Below are 18,566 nucleotides of genomic sequence, written 5' to 3' on the forward strand. Positions count from 1 at the left end.
GCGATCACATCGAGTTTGGAACCATTTCCCACGCGCATTGTCACCTCGTCCTTAGCCAATCTTCGCTTAATCTGTAGTCCCTGTTTCGAGTTGCAGATATTAGCAACAGAACCAATATCAAATACCCAGGTGCTACTGCGAGCATTAGTAAGGTACACATCAATAACATGTATATCACATATACCTTTGTTCACCTTGCCATCCTTCTTATCCGCCAAATACTTGGGGTAGTTCCGCTTCCAGTGACCAGTCTGCTTGCAGTAGAAGCACTCAGTTTCAGGCTTAGGTCCAGATTTGGGTTTCTTTTCCTGTGCAGCAACTTGCTTGCTGTTCTTTTTGAAGTTCCCCTTCTTCTTCCCTTTGCCCTTTTTCTTGAAACTAGTGGTCTTGTTGACCATCAACACTTGATGCTCCTTTTTGATTTCTACCTCCGCAGCTTTCAGCATTGCGAAGAGCTCGGGAATTGTCTTATTCATCCCTTGCATATTATAGTTCATCACAAAGCTCTTGTAGCTAGGTGGAAGTGATTGGAGAATTCTGTCAATGACACAATCATCTGGAAGATTAACTCCCAATTGAATCAAGTGATTATTATACCCAGACATTTTGAGTATATGCTCACTGACAGAACTGTTCTCCTCCATCTTGCAGCTATAGAACTTATTGGAGACTTCACATCTCTCAATCCGGGCATTTGCTTGAAATATTAACTTCAACTCCTGGAACATCTCATATGCTCCATGACGTTCATAACGTCGTTGAAGTCCCGATTCTAAGCCGTAAAGCATGGCACACTGAACTATGGAGTAGTCATCAGCTTTGCTCTGCCAGACGTTCATAACATCTGGTGTTGCTCCAGCAGCAGGCCTGGCACCCAGCGGTGCTTCCAGGACGTAATTCTTCTGTGCAGCAATGAGGATAATCCTCAAGTTACGGACCCAGTCCGTGTAATTGCTACCATCATCTTTCAACTTTTCTTTCTCAAGGAACGCATTAAAATTCAACGGAACAACAGCACGGGCCATCTATCTACAATCAAACATAAACAAGCAAGATACTATCTGGTACTAAGTTCATGATAAATTTAAGTTCAGTTAATCATATTACTAAAGAACTCCCACTTAGATAGACATCCCTCTAATCCTCTAAGTGACCACGTGATCCAAATCAACTAAACCATGTCCGATCATCATGTGAGATGGAGTAGTTTCATTGGTGAACATCACTATGTTGATCATATCTACTATATGATTCACGCTCGACCTTTCGGTCTCCGTGTTCCGAGGCCATATCTGTATATGCTTGGCTCGTCAAGTATAACCTGAGTATTCCGCGTGTGCAACTGTTTTGCACCCGTTGTATTTGAACGTAGAGCCTATCACACCCGATCATCACGTGGTGTCTCAGCACGAAGAACTTTCGCAACGGTGCATACTCAGGGAGAACACTTCTTGATAATTAGTGAGAGATCATCTTAAAATGCTACCGTCAATCAAAGCAAGATAAGATGCATAAAAGATAAACATCACACACAATCAATATAAGTGATATGATATGGCCATCATCATCTTGTGCTTGTGATCTCCATCTTTGAAGCACCGTCATGATCATCATCGTCACCGGCGCGACACCTTGATCACCATCGTAGCATCATTGTCGTCTCGCCAATCTTATGCTTCCACGACTATCGCTACCGCTTAGTGATAAAGTAAAGCATTACAGCGCAATTGCATTGCATACAATAAAGCGACAACCATATGGCTCCTGCCAGTTGCCGATAACTCGGTTACAAAACATGATCATCTCATACAATAAAATTTAGCATCATGTCTTGACCATATCACATCACAACATGCCCTGCAAAAACAAGTTAGACGTTCTCTACTTTCTTTGTTGCATGTTTTACGTGGCTGCTACGGGCTTAAGCAAGAACCAATCTTACCTACGCATCAAAAACCACAACAATAGTTTGTCAAGTTGGTGCTGTTTTAACCTTCGCAAGGACCGGGCGTAGCCACACTCGGTTCAACTAAAGTTGGAGAAACTGACACCCACCAGCCACCTGTGTGCAAAGCACGTCGGTAGAACCAGTCTCGCGTAAGCGTACGCGTAATGTCGGTCCGGGCCGCTTCATCCAACAATACCGCCGAACCAAAGTATGACATACTGGTAAGCAGTATGACTTATATCGCCCACAACTCACTTGTGTTCTACTCGTGCATATAACATCAACACATAAAACCTAGGCTCTGATACCACTGTTGGGGAACGTAGTAATTTCAAAAAAAATCGTACGCACACGCAAGATCATGGTGATGCATAGCAACGAGAGGGGAGAGTGTTGTCTACGTACCCTCGTAGACCGGCAACGAAAGTGTTGACACAACGTAGAGGAAGTAGTCGTACGTCTTCCCGATCCGAATGATCCAAGTACCGAACATACGGCACCTCCGAGTTCTGCACACGTTCAGCTCGATGACGTTCCCCGGACTCCGATCCAGCAAAGTGTCGGGGAAGAGTTCCGTCAGCACGACGGCGTGGTGACGATCTTGATGTTCTACTGTCGCAGGGCTTCGCCTAAGCACCGCTACAATATTATCGAGGAGTATGGTGGAAGAGGGCACCGCACACGGCTAAGAAAATGATCACGAGGATCAACTTTTGTGTCTAGAGGTGCCCCCTGCCCCGTATATAAAGGAACAAGGGGGGGGGTGCGGCCGGCCCTAGGAGGAGGCCCGCAGGAGGAGTCCTACTCCTACCGGGAGTAGGACTCCCCCCTTTCCCTAGTTGGATTAGGACTTGGGGGGAAGGAAGAGAGGGGGGAAAGGAAAGGGGGGGCGCCGCCCCCCTCCTTGTCCAATTCGGACTTGGGGGAGGGGCGCGCGGCTGCCCCTAGGCCTCCTCTCCTCTTCCTCCACTAGGCCCATTAAGGCCCATTAGGTTACCGGGGGGGTTCCGGTAACCTCCCGGTACTCCGGTAAAATGCCGTTTTCACTCGGAACACTTTCGATGTCCAAACATAGGCTTCCAATATATCAATCTTTATGTCTCGACCATTTCGAGACTCCTCGTCATGTGCGTGATCACACCCGGGACTCCGAACGAACTTCGGTACATCAAAATATATAAACTCATAATGAAACTGTCATCGTAACGTTAAGCGTGCGGACCCTACGGGTTCGAGAACAATGTAGACATGACCGAGACATGTCTCTGGTCAATAACCAATAGCGGAACCTGGATGCTCATATTGGCTCCTAGATATTCTACGAAGATCTTTATCGGTCAGACCGCATAACAACATACGTTGTTCCCTTTGTCATCGGTATGTTACTTGCCCGAGATTCGATCGTCGGTATCTCAATACCTAGTTCAATCTCATTACCGGCAAGTCTCTTTACTCGTTTCATAATACATCATCTCACAACTAACTCATTAGTTGCAATGCTTGCAAGGCTTATGTGATGTGCATTACCGAGAGGGCCCAGAGATACCTCTCCGACAATCGGAGTGACAAATCCTAATCTCGAAATACGCCAACCCAACATGTACCTTTGGAGACACCTTTAGAGCTCCTTTATAATCACCCAGTTACGTTGTGACGTTTGGTAGAACACAAAGTGTCCCTCCGGCAAATGGGAGTTGCATAATCTCATAGTCATAGGAACATGTATAAGTCATGAAGAAAGCAATAGCAACATACTAAACGATCGGGTACTAAGCTAGTGGAATGGGTCATGTCAATCACATCATTCTCCTAATGATGTGATCCCATTAATCAAATGACAACACATGTCTATGGTTAGGAAACATAACCATCTTTGATTAACGAGCTAGTCAAGTAGAGGCATACTAGTGACTTTTAGTTTGTCTATGTATTCACACAAGTATTATGTTTCCGGTTAATACAATTCTAGCATGAATAATAAACATTTATCATGATATAAGGAAATAAATAATAACTTTATTATTGCCTCTAGGGCATATTTCCTTCAGTACTCGCCTAAGTTCTCCCACTCGGAGGCTTAGCTGCAGTCCAGTACTCGCCTAAATTTAAAAAATCCTACTGAGTGGAGAGCAACCCTCCCACTCGGGGGCTTAGCTGCAGTCCAGTACTCGCCTAAGTTAAAAAAATCCTACCGAGTGGAGAGCAACCCTCCCACTCGGGGGCTTAGCCGCAGTCCAGTACTCGCCTAAGTTTAAAAAATCCTACCTAGTGGAGAGCAACCCTCCCACTCGGGGGCTTAGCTGCAGTCCAGTACTCGCCTAAGTTTAAAAAATCCTACTGAGTGGAGAGCAACCCTCCCACTCGGGGGCTTAGCTGCAGTCTAGTACTCGCCTAAGCTCTCCCACTCAGAGGCTTAGCTGCAGTCCAGTACTCGCCTAAGTTTGTAAAATCCTACCGAGTGGAGAGCAACCCTCCCACTCGGAGGTTCGGAGCTACGCCACAAGTACAACGTGCGCTCCATCCCTATCCGCAAGGACGACGAGGTGCAGGTCAACTGCAACCTTCTCCTTCGGAGCTACGCCACAAGTACAATGTGCGCTCCATCCCTATCCGCAAGGACGACGAGGTGCAGGTCGACTGCAACCTTCTCCTTCAGGACTACGCCACAAATACAATCTGCGCTCCATCCCTATCCGCAAGGACGACGAAGCGTAGGTCGGCTGGAGTCGCCACCTCAGAGCTGCATCTCCAGCGCAAAGATTATTCCGAGTGAAAAACAAAGTCCACTTGAAGGCAAAACACAAGCATGTTCGGAAATAAACCAAATTCAGATAAATCCTAAAGTTCCAAGCAACGAATCAAAAGTATTCGAGCATCAAGCCCGAAGGAGTTTAACGGTTACAGCAACCACTCGGCATTCCAAGGCAAAGTTAAAGCAGATTCAAGTCTCATAAGTTTTTTCACTCGGCAGGAGGAGGGCTGGCAGGCTCGACGAATTCGTCCAGGTCGATCCCATCCGCGATCCGAGTGGCAGCAGCGATGAAAGTCTCCATGAAGGACTAGAAGTCATGCCTTTTGGTGTTAGCGACCTTGATCACCGCCAGCTTGTCCTCACGAGCTTCCTTGCAGTGGACTCGCACCAAGGACAACGCCACGTCAGCACCACACCGGGCGGAGGACTTCTTCCATTCCCGCACTCGGTTAGGGAACTTGTTGAGTCGAGCCATCAGGGATTCCAGGTCATTTTGAAGCGTCGCCCTTGGCCAGAGAAATGTGTCGACTCGTGAGACTGCCTCCTTCAGGCGCGCGAGGTAGCTTGTGATGCTGGCGACACGAGACTCCAGTCGGAGCACGTTCATTGCAGTTTCGTCGCAAACTGGAGAAGCGATAGGGTCTAGACCCGTCCAGACCTTTCTAGTTTCCTCGTCAAAGTCTTGGCAGAATTCTGCAGCCAAAAATTAGTGAGTCGACCGGATAGGATCCGTTCGCAAGCATCAACACAGTCGATTTAAAAGAAATACCTTCCAGCATAAGATAAAGCTTCTTGGCGAGAGTTCTCAGATAAGCCTCCGTGTCATTCCTCTTGTGGACTGCAGACTCCAGTTTTTCGTTCAAGGTAATTTTGTCCTTCTTCAGATGAATCACCTCTCGGTTAGACTCGTTGAAACAGGACTTCAGCTTGGTCACCTCCCCTTCCAGTGCTTCGACTGAAGCCAACTTCTGGTCTGCGAGGGCAGTTTTATCTTGGGCTTCCTTCTGTGCAGCGGCGAGGTTCGAGTCCTTCTTCTCCAGAGCCAACTTCATTTTCTCTGCAAAAGAAGCAATCGGATCAGACAAGAGCTCGAAGAAATGTTTTAAAAAGGCAGTCGACAGGCAGTTACCTTCCATACCAGCAGCTTCTTCTTGAGCTTTCTTCAGATTCTGCTGGGCCAACTCCAAGTCAAGGTTGAGTTGCCTCTACTTCTCCTCAAGTTCAGTAAACTTAGAAATGAGAGTACAAGACTTCTGTAGAAGACAAAAGACGTGTCAATCGACAAGATCAAAGGTTGTTCACTTCCGAGTGGATAAAACTTAAAGAAGTTTGCTTAGACCCCAGCCGACTGCACACAGTCGACTGCGGTCTCGGGGGCTACACCCAGCGGGTGCACTTGGCATGCCCCCGCTGATTAAGACCCAACTCGACCGGTCCGCCCGGGTCAAGTCAAAAAAAACTATTCAGACCCCGGCCGACTGCCAGCAGTCGACTGCGGTCTCGGGGACTACACCCAGTGGGTGCACTTGACGTGCCCCCACTGGTTCAGATCCCATTCGACCGGTCCGCCCGGGTCGAGTGGAAGAACACAGAAGAAAAAGAACTCAGACCCCAGTCGACTGCCAGCAGTCAACTGCGGTCTCGGGGACTACATCCAGTGGGTGCACTTAGCGTGCCCCCACCGGTTCAGATCCTACTCGCCCAGACCGAGTGGAAGAACACAAATACCAAATACAACAAAACACCTAGTGGGTGTACAGATTCGATGCAAACAACAGGAGATTGTATGGAAGAAAATATTTCAGATAGCATATCCTGACAGAACAAGGTCAGCCAAAAAGTCTACTTACCTGGACATTGGCCCGGAGAGCAGCGCTGGCGTCATAAGCAGCCTGGCTATTCTCATGCACCGTCTTCATCCGCTCCATCATCACGTTAGCCTGACAGATGGCTTCCGCAGCCGCTTCCGACTGGTTGTCCGGAACGGGGTAGCTAGTGAAAAAGAGAGCAGACGACCCAAGTGTGGCAGTTTGGAGCTCCGTGGCGTGGAGTTGGACGACTGAAGGAATCACCGGTGCAGTCAACGGTGCGGGGTGCTCACTCGACAAGGGTGCAGTGAAGGTTACAGAGGCCCTGCCCGCGTCTTCAGATTGACGGACGGGTGTTGTTGTTGTTGGCCCTTGCTGAGACATCTTGCCAGCTGCTACCTTTTTGCTCTTCCTGGGCTTAAGAGCCACATCTTCATCGTCATCTGGAAGATCGATGACGTTGGGTGGAGCTGCAAGACAGATCAGTCGACCCCAAGTGAACCACTAGAATGCAATCAACCAAGTAATCAAGAACAAGATCATAAGAGTTTCTACCTGGGTTGGAGGTAACCAGGTCTTCCATCTCCTCGTCTCGATACTGGAGGGAAGAGGTTCCTGATGTAGCAGCACTGCAAGTGTCCATACTCAGTCGGTTACGTTCTGTTGCTCAAGTCGACGAAGAGAACAAGTCAGATGATTACCCGGAGATGGTAGGGATGGTCACTTTGATCCTGGGCAAAGCCTTGGGCAGTTTGGAGGAGGTGGCCTTTGGTGCTTTTGGAGCTGGAGGCGGCACAACCTTGGGCTGCTTTGGGGCCTTCTCAATCGGCGCTGGAGAAGACGTCCGGGGGCGCTTCGAAGACTGCCCAGTCAGCGCGGTCGCCAGGTCTGGGGTGCTCGCCGGGTCGTGTGCGTGCTTGGATCTCCTCTCTCTGCGAGGAGGCGAGTCGACTTCCTCGTCATCGCTCGAGTCGTCGCTCTCCTCGTCCTCCTCTGCATCCGAGTGCCACTTGCCCTCTCGCCCCCGCTCGCTCCCTCCTCGACGTCTTGCTCCTGCACTCCGTTGGGCATCAAGTACATGTCAATCAGAGCCTGAAAGAACAACGAGCAAAAGGAGTACAGTCGACCATCAACAAGGTGTCACATAGTGAATCGGAAAGATATTTGGTAAAACAGAATCATACATGCTCCGGCTGGCGCGAGTGGTCGAATGGAATCACCCTCCTAGATCCCCGGGGGTTGTCTTTGTTGCTGGTGATTCCCATCAGCCACTTCTCCAAGATGTCCTCACTGACGTCCTCCGGGTGGATCCGAGTGGAGTCCTCAAGTCCAGAGTACATCCACATCGAATGATCACAGGCCTGGAGCGGTTTGATGCGTCGACCGAGAAAGACCTCCAACAGGTCCATCCCAGTCACCCCATCGCGGACGAGGTGGACGACCCGCTCGACCAGCACCTTGACCTGCGCCTTCTCTTCGGGAACCACCTTCAAGGAGGAGGGCTTCTCCACTCGAGCCAGGGAAAAGGGAGGAATTCCAGTCGACTGACCCGGGGTCGACTGATCCTTGCAGTAAAACCAAGTCGACTGCCAGCCGAGGACCGAGTCGGGAAGGATCATCGCCGAGAAGGTGCTCTTGTTCCTCATCTGGATCCCCAGGCCCCCACACATCTGGATCACGTGCGTCCTCTCATCACTCGAATTGGCCTTTTTGACCGATTGGGAGCGACAGGTGAAGATATGTTTGAAGAGGCCCCAGTGCGGTCGACAGCCCAAGAAATTTTCACACATTGACACAAAAGCAGCCAGATAGACTATGGTGTTTGGAGTGAAGTGGTGGAGCTGAGACCCAAAGAAGTTCAAAAAGCCCCAAAAGAAAGGATGGGGAGGCAGAGAAAATCCGCGATCAACGTGGGTGGCGAGGAGAACGCACTCACCCTCCCTTGGCTGCGGCTCCGTCTCGTTCCCCGGGAGCTGCGCCGATTTGTGGGGGATCAGTCCCCCCTCCACCAGGTCGTCGAGGTCGTCCTGGCTGATCGTCGAGCGGATCCAGTCGCCCTGGATCCAGCCCGGCGGCAGGCTGGATCTTGATGAGGATCCGCCCCGGCTGGTCCGCTTGCCCTTCGCCTTCGTGGTCGCCTTCTTCGCGTGCTCCAGTGCCACCGTCTTCTCTTTTCCCATGGCGGCAGATCGAGTTCGAGCGAGGGTTCGGCGACGAGAGCAGAAGCGAGCGTGGCGGAGAGGTCGAAGGAAGAAGAAAAGAGAATGGGAGCGCATGGTGGAGAGACCCGGTCCGGTGCCTTTTATAAGGTCATTCCCCGAGTGACTGACTGGTAGGCCCAAACGATCTAAACAAATCCCGCAACAGTCGCGCGCGCAGTACGTGGCGAAAAAGGTGGCGCGGGGATCGAGGAGACCTTCCTAACCCATCCCGATTACCACGGCCTCGCCCGTCTGGCACGCTTCCTGAAATTCGAATCCCGCGAAATCCGCGGAGAGCAGAGCAACTGGTCAGACCGAAAACATCCTCCACATTATCATTCGGAATTCTACCATGAAGGTTCACTCGACAAAAACTAAGAATGGACCAAGGCGACTGAAGAAGAAATTGATGTTGTCTCCTCGGTTCATTGTTCCAGAACAAGTTATACTCATAGCACAAAGAATGAGTCGGAAGTGTTCCCAACTCCTTCCTCACTCAAACCCTGATCCATTCGGGGGCTAATGATGAAGCTATGTACCTAGGGTAGGGTCATGGATTTGTCCAAGATACCCTCCACAAGGACATCTCTAAAGGAACCAGAAGCGGTCGAAGCAAAATCATCATCCACTCGACCGTGAAGCTATGTTCCACTTGACAGTATAGAAGACTCTCGACTATGTGAACAACCACTCGACGATACAAGAAACCACTCGGAGTGTAGAAGGCCTAACGTCACTCAGGATGACAACGGCCGGTCATTCACTCTGTAACCTTAAAGATCATTTATATCTCTTTATTACTAGCGTTACCAGTAATGCCCTGCCTTAATGTACATTGAACCCTTTGTAACGTGGGCTGGCTGGGGTCCTGGCGCACTCTATATAAGCCACCCCCTCCTCCGGGACAAGGGTTCGCACCCTTTGTAATTCACACGCATATATCCAGTCGACCGCCTCCGGGCTCCGAGACGTAGGGCTGTTACTTCCTCCGAGAAGGGCCTGAACTCGTAAAACTCGCGTGTACAACTCCTCCATATCTAGGATCTTGCCTCTACATTCCTACCCCCCTATTCTACTGTCAGGCTTAGAACCACGACAGGCGCCCCCCTCTCCTAGTCCAATTCAGACCAGAGGGGGAGGGGCGCGTGGCCTGCCCTAGGCCAGCCCCCCCTCTCTCTCCACTAAGGCCCATAAGGGCCATTATTTCTCCGAGGGGGGGGGGGTTCATCAACCCTCCGGCACTCGGGTTTTCTCCGAAATCACCCGGAATACTTCTGGCATCCGAATATAGTCGTCCAATATAATGATCTTTACGTCTCGATCATTTTGGCACTCCTCGTCATGACCGTGATCATATCCGGGACTCCAAACTACCTTCAGTACATCAAAACACAAAAAACTCATAATACCGATCGTCACCGAACTTTAAGTGTGCGGACCCTACGGGTTCGAGAACTATGCAGACATGACCGAGACACGTCTTCGGTCAATAACCAATAGCGGAACCTGGATGTTAATATTGGCTCCCACATATTCTATGAAGATCTTTATCGGTCAAACCGCATAACAGCATAAGTTGTTCCCTTTGTCATCGGTATGTTACTTGCCCGAGATTCGATCGTCGGTATCTCAATACCTAGTTCAATCTCGTTACTGGCAAGTCTCTTTACTCGTTCTGTAATGCATCATCCTGCAACTAACTCATTAGTTACAATGCTCGCAAGGCTTATAGTGATGTGCATTACCGAGTGGGCCCGGAGATACCTCTCCGACAATCGGAGTAACAAATCCTAATCTTGATCTATGCCAACTCAACAAGTACCATCGGAGACACCTGTAGAGCACCTTTATAATCACCCAGTTACGTTGTGACGTTTGGTAGCACACAAAGTGTTCCTCCGCTAATCGGGAGTTACACAATCTCATAGTCATAGGAACATGTATAAGTCATGAAGAAAGCAATAGCAGTAAACTAAAATGATCAAGTGCTAAGCTGACGAAATGAGCCAAGTCAATCACATCATTCTCCTAATGATGTGATACCGTTTATCAAATGACAACTCATGTATATGGTTAGGAAACATAACCATCTTTGATCAACGAGCTAGTCAAGTAAAGGCATACTAGTGACACTCTGTTTGTCTATGTATTCACACATGTATCATGTTTCTGGTTAATACAATTCTAGCATGAATAATAAACATTTATCATGATATAAGGAAATAAATAATAATTTTATTATTGCCTCTAGGGCATACTTCCTTCACTCTCCCACTTGCACTAGAATCAATAATCTAGATTACATTTTAATGATTCTAAAACCCATGGAGTATTAGTGCTGATCATATTTTGCTCATGAGAGAGGCTTAGTCAACAGGTCTAGAACATTCAGACCCGTATATATCTTGAAAATCTCTATGTCTCCCACCTGGACTTGATCGCGGATGGAATTGAAGCGTCTCTTGATGTGCTTGGTTCTCTTGTGAAATCTGGATTCTTTGCCAAGGCAATTGCACCAGTATTGTCACAAAAGATTTTCGTTGGACCCGATGCACTAGGTATGACACCTAGATCGGATATGAACTCCTTCATTTTCTGCTTTCGAAGCAGCAATGTACTCCACTTCACATGTAGATCCTGTCACGACGCTTTGTTTAGAACTGCTCCAACTGACAGCTCCACCGTTCAATATAAACACGTATCCGGTTTGCGATTTAGAATCGTCCGGATCAGTGTCAAAGCTTGCATCAACGTAACCATTTACGATGAGCTCTTTGTCACCTCCATAAAACGAGAAACACATCCTTAGTCCTTTTCAGGTATTTTAGGATGTTCTTAACCGCTGTCCAGTGATCCACTCCTGGATTACTTTGGTACCTCCCTGCTAAACTAATAGCAAGACACACATCAGGTCTGGTACACAGCATTGCATACATGATAGAGCCTATGGCTGAAGCATAGGGAACATCTTTCATTTTCTCTCTATCTTCTGCAGTGGTCGGGCATTGAGTCTTACTCAACTTCACACCTTGTAACACATGCAAGAATCCTTTCTTTGCCTGATCCATTTTGAACTTCTTCAAAACTTTGTCAATGTATCTGCTTTGTGAAAGTCCAATTAAGCATCTTGATCTATCTCTATAGATCTTGATGCCGAATATGTAAGCAGCTTCACCGAGGTCTTTCATTGAAAAACTCTTATTCAAGTATCCTTTTATGCTATCCAGAAATTCTATATCATTTCCAATCAACAATATGTCATCCACATATAATATTAGAAATGCTACAGAGCTCCCACTCACTTTCTTGTAAATACAGGCTTCTCCAAAAGTCTGTATAAAACCATATGCTTTGATCACACTATCAAAACGTTTATTCCAACTCCGAAAGGCTTGCACCAGTCCATAAATGGATCGCTGGAGCTTGCACACTTTGTTAGCACCCTTTGGATCGATAAAACCTTCAGGTTGCATCATATACAACTCTTCTTCTAGAAATCCATTCAGGAATGCAGTCTTTACATCCATTTGCCAAATTTCATAATCATAAAATGCGGCAATAGCTAACATGATTCAGACAGACTTAAGCATCGCTACGGGTGAGAAGGTCTCATCGTAGTCAACTCCTTGAACTTGTCGAAAACCTTTCGCAACAAGTCAAGCTTTGTAGACAGTAACATTACCATCAGCGTCTGTCTTCTTTTTGAAGATCCATTTATTCTCGATGGCTTGCCGATCATCGGGCAAGTCAACCAAAGCCCACACTTTGTTCTCATACATGGATCCCATCTCAGATTTCATAGCCTGAAGCCATTTTGCGGAATCTGGGCTCATCATTGCTTCCTCATAGTTTGTAGGTTCGTCATGGTCTAGTAACATGACCTCCAGAACAGGATTACCGTACCACTCTAGTGCGGATCTTACTCTGGTTGACCTACGAGGTTCGGTAGTAACTTGATCTGAAGTTTCATGATCATCATCATTAGCTTCCTCACTAATTGGTGTAGGTGTCACAGAAACCGGTTTCTGTGATGAACTACTTTCCAATAAGGGAGCAGGTATAATTACCTCATCAAGTTCTACTTTCCTCCCACTCACTTCTTTCGAGAGAAACTCCTTCTCTAGAAAGGATCCATTCTTAGCAACAAAAGTCTTGCCTTCGGATCTGTGATAGAAGGTGTACCCAACTGTCTCTTTTGGGTATCCTATGAAGACACATTTCTCCGATTTGGGTTCGAGCTTATCAGGTTGAAGCTTTTTCACATAAGCATCGCAGCCCCAAACTTTAAGAAACGCCAACTTTGGTTTCTTGCCAAACCACAGTTCATAAGGAGTCGTCTCAACGGATTTAGATGGTGCCCTATTTAACGTGAATGCAGCCATCTCTAAAGCATAACCCCAAAACGATAGCGGTAAATCAGTAAGAGACATCATAGATCGCACCATATCTAATAAAGTACAATTACGACATTCGGACACACTATTACATTGTGGTGTTCCAGGTGGCGTTAGTTGCGAGACTATTCCGCATTGTTTCAAATGAAGACCAAACTCATAACTCAAATATTCTCCTCCACGATCAGATCGTAGAAACTTTATTTTCTTGTTACGATGATTTTCCACTTCACTCTAAAATTCTTTGAACTTTTCAAATGTTTCAGACTTATGTTTCATCAAGTAGATATACCCATATCTGCTCAAATCATTTGTGAAGGTGAGAAAATAACGATACCTGCCGCAAGCCTCAATATTCATCGGACCACATACATCAGTATGTATGATTTCCAACAAATCTGTTGCTCGCTCCATAGTTCCGGAGAACGGCGTTTTAGTCATCTTGCCCATGAGGCACGGTTCGTAAGTACCAAGTGATTCATAATCAAGTGATTCCAAAAGTCCATCAGAATGGAGTTTCTTCATGCGCTTTATACCAATATAACCTAAACAGCAGTGTCACAAATAAGTTGCACTATCATTATCAACTCTGCATCTTTTAGCTTCAATACTATGAATATGTGTATCTCCACTATCGAGATTCAAAAAGAATAGACCACTCTTTAAGGGTGCATGACCATAAAAGATATTACTCATATAAATAGAACAACCATTATTCTTTGATTTAAATGAATAACCGTCTCGCATCAAACAAGATCTAGATATAATGTTCATGCTTAATGCTGGCACCAAATAACAATTATTCAGGTCTAATACTAATCCCGAAGGTAGATGTAGAGGTAGCGTGCCGACTGCGATCACATCGACTTTGGAACCATTTCCCATGCGCATCGTCACCTCGTCCTTTGCCAATCTTTGCTTAATCCGTAGTCCCTGTTTCGAGTTGCAAATATTAGCAACAGAACCAGTATCAAATACCCAGACACCAGGCCCGAGCGCAGGGGTGTGCGGCTGGTGCGGCCGCACATGGCCTCCAAGTAGGAGGGGCCCCATTTTAGGCCTAGTTTAGCTAGCAGGCTGGTTAATTAGGGTCGCAAGCGCGTACCTCTGGGTAATTGATCGCTAATTAGATGGCCTGGAGAATACCGATCATTCGCATGTGAGTTGTTGGAATCCCGATCTAGCGCTAACCCTAACGGCGCAGCGTCAGACCGGCAGCGGCAGGCCGGCAACGCAGCAGAGGACCGGTAGCGGCAAGGCCTGCAATGCAAGGAGGCACCACAGAAGTCTGGTGCTGCAACATCCAGCGGTAACTAGGGCAAGCACACGGCCGTGTTCCGGCGACGCACTAAATCAACTAATCAAGGGAACTCCATGGACAGGTGCTAGCTCTTTGTCACTTTAATTTTTCAATCAACATAATATTGGCTATTGCGTCTTCTTTCCACATGATCGCCGATCGATCTCGCCTCTAGGCTGCTCGCTTCTCCTTCAATTCCTCGCAGCTATCCCGGGGCCGTTCAACCAGACAAGTTCGACGTCCATCTCTCGGATCCCAAATGAGTTCTACGATTTGCCTAGCAAGCAATTCTACCAATAGTTTGTTCCTAACTGTTTGATATGCATCAATTTGTCTAGACGTCTGATGTTTCAGGATCCAAGCCATGTCCACTACAAAATCTACCTAGAGAATATTAATCTGATTAACAAAAACGCAAGGAAAATGACAGATTGATGATTTAACTCAATCTCATAAGCAACTAGAAATAAACTAACTTTTTTCCCATGGAGATATGCCTCATTTGATAGTTTGGCACAGGGCCCCGGATTTTGACGGCCCGGCCCTGCCAGACACTACTGCGAGAATTAGTAAGGTACACATCAAAAACATGTATATCACATATACCTTTGTTCACCTTGCCATCCTTCTTATCCGCCAAATACTTGGGGCAGTTCCGCTTCCAATGACCATTCTGTTTGTAGTAGAAGCACTCAGTCTCAGGCTTAGGTCCAGACTTGGGTTTCTTCTCTTGAGCAACAACTTGTTTGCTGTTCTTCTTGAAGTTCCCTTTCTTCTTCCCTTTACCCTTTTTCTTAAAACTACTGGTCTTGTTAACCATCAACACTTGATGCTCCTTCTTGATTTCTACCTCCGCAACCTTTAGCATTGCCAAGAGCTCGAGAATTGTTTTATTCATCCCTTGCATGTTATAGTTCATCATGAAGCTCTTGTAGCTTGGTGGTAGTGATTGAAGAACTCTGTCAATGACACTATCAACAGGAAGATTAACTCCCAGTTGAGTCAAGTGGTTATGGTACCCAGACATTCTGAGTATATGTTCACTCCAGAACTATTCTCCTCCATCTTGCAGCTATAGAACTTATTAGAGACTTCATATCTCTCAATCCGGGCATTTGCTTGAAATATTAACTTCAACTCCTGGAACATCTCATATGCTCCATGACTTTCAAAACGTCGTTGAAGTTCCGGTTCTAAGCCGTAAAGCATGGCACACTGAACTATCGAGTAGTCATCAACTTTGCTCTGTTAGACGTTCATAACATCTGGTGTTGCTCCTGCCCCATGTTTGGCACTTAGCGGTGCTTCCAGGACGTAATTCTTCTGTGCAACAATGAGGATAATCCTCAAGTTACGGACCCAGTCCGTGTAATTGCTACCATCATCTTTCAACTTTGCTTTCTTAAGGAACACATTAAAATTCAACGGAACAACAACACGGGCCATCTATCTACAACAACATAGACATGCAAAATACTATCAGGTACTAAGTTCATGATAAATTAAGGTTCAATTAATCAAATTATTAAAGAACTCCCACTTAGATAGACATCCCTCTAATCATCTAAGTGATCACGTGATCCATATCAACTAAACCATGTTCGATCATCACGTGAGATGGAGTAGTTTTCAATGGTGAACATCAATATGTTGATCATATCTTCTATATGATTCACGCTCGACCTTTCGGTCTCCAGTGTTCCGAGGCCATATCTTCATATGCTAGGCTCGTCAAGTTTAACCCGAGTATTCTGCATGTGCAAAACTGGCTTGCACCCGTTGTATGTGAACGTAGAGCTTATCACACCCGATCATCACGTGGTGTCTCGGCACGACGAACTTTCGCAACGGTGCATACTCAGGGAGAACACTTGTACCTTGAAATTTAGTGAGAGATCATCTTATAATGCTACCGTCGATGTAAGCAAAATAAGATGCATAAAGGATAAACATCACATGCAATCAATATAAGTGATATGATATGGCCATCATCATCTTGTGTTGTGATCTCCATCTCCGAAGCACCGTCATGATCACCATCGTCACCGGCGCGACACCTTGATCTCCATCGTAGCATCGTTGTCGTCTCACCAACTATTGCTTCTACGACTATCGCTACCACTTAGTGATAAAGTAAAGCAATTACAGGGCGATTGCATTGCATACAATAAAGCGACAACCATATGGCTCCTGCCAGTTGTCGATAACTCGGTTACAAAACATGATCATCACATATAACAAAATATAGCATCATGTATTGACCATATCACATCACAACATGCCCTGCTAAAACAAGTTAGACGTCCTCTACTTTGTTGTTGCAAGTTTTACGTGGCTGCTATGTGCTGAGCAAGAACCGTTCTTACCTACGCATCAAAACCACAACGATAGTTTGTCAAGTTAGTGCCGTTTTAACCTTCTCAAGGACCGGGCGTAGCCACACTCGGTTCAACTAAAGTTGAAGAAACTGACACCCGCCAGCCACCTATGTGCAAAGCACGTCGGTAGAACCAGTCTCGCGTAAACGTACGCGTAATGTCCGTCCGGGCCGCTTCATCCAACAATACCGCCGAACCAAAGTATGACATGCTGGTAAGAAGTATGACTTGTATCGCCCACAACTCATTTGTGTTCTACTCGTGCATATTACGCATAAACCCAGGCTCGGATGCTATTGTTGGGGAACGTAGTAATTTCAAAAAAATTCTACGCACACGCAAGATCATGGTGATGCATAGCAACGAGAGGGAAGAGTATCGTCCACGTACCCTCGTAGACCGTAAGCGAAAGCGTTATGAGAACGCGGTTGATTTAGTCGAACGTCTTCACGATCCGACCGATCCAAGTACCGAACGCACGACACCTCTGAGTTCAGCACACGTTCAGCTCGATGATGTCCCATGAACTCTGATCCAGCAGAGCTTCACGGGAGAGTTCCGTCAGCATGACGACGTGTTGGCGGTGATGATGTTGCTACCAATGCAGGGCTTCGCCTAAGCACTGCTACGATATGATCAAGGTGGATTATGGTGGAGGGGGGCACTGCACACGGGTGAGGGATCAACGATCAACTTGTGTGTCTAGAGGTGCCCCCTGCCCCCGTATATAAAGGAGCAAGGGGGGAGGCCGGCCGACCCTCTATGGCGCGCCAGGAGGAGGAGTCCTCCTCCTAGTAGGAGCAGGACTCCCCTCTTTCCTACTCCTACTAGGAGGGGGAAAGGAAGGGGGAGATGGAGAAGGAAAGGGGGCGCCCCCCCCTCTTCTAGTCCAATTCAGACCAGAGGGGGAGGGGCGCGCGGCCTGCCCTAGGCCAGCTCTCTCTCTCTCTCCACTAAGGCCCATAAGGCCCATTATTTCTCCGGGGAGGGGGGGTCGGTAACCCTCCGGCACTCCGGTTTTCTCCGAAATCACCCAGAATACTTCCGGTGTCTGAATATAGTCGTCCAATATATTGATCTTTACGTCTCGACCATTTCGAGACTCCTCGTCATGTCCGTGATCATATCCGGGACTCCGGACTACCTTCGGTACATCAAAACACAAAAAACTCATAATACCGATCGTCACCGAACTTTAAGCGTGCGGGCCCTACGGGTTCGAGAACTATGTAGACATGACCGAGACACGTCTCCGGTCAATAACCAATAGCGGAACCTAGATATTCGTATTGGCTCCCACATATTCTATGAAGATCTTTATCGGTCAAACCGCATAACAACATACGTTGTTCCCTTTGTCATCGGTATGTTACTTGCCCGAGATTCGATCATCGGTATCTCAATACCTAGTTCAATCTCGTTACCGGCAAGTCTCTTTACTCGTTCTGTAATGCATGATCCCGCAACTAACTCACTAGTTACAATACTTGCAAGGCTTATAGTGATGTGCATTTCCGAGTGGGCCCAGAGATACCTCTTCGACAATCGGAGTGACAAATCCTAATCTTGATCTATGCCAACTCAACAAGTACCATCAAAGACACCTGTAGATCACCTTTATAATCACCCAGTTACGTTGTGACGTTTGGTAGCACACAAAGTGTTCCTCCGATAATCGGGAGTTACACAATCTCATAGTCATAGGAACATGTATAAGACATGAAGAAAGCAATAGCAGTAAACTAAAACGATCAAGTGCTAAGCTGACGAAATGGGTCAAGTCAA

The sequence above is a fragment of the Triticum urartu genome, chromosome 3A (genome assembly GCF_056163025.1).
Source record: "Triticum urartu cultivar PI428250 chromosome 3A, HENAU_Tu73, whole genome shotgun sequence".
NCBI classification, from domain to species: domain Eukaryota; kingdom Viridiplantae; phylum Streptophyta; class Magnoliopsida; order Poales; family Poaceae; genus Triticum; species Triticum urartu.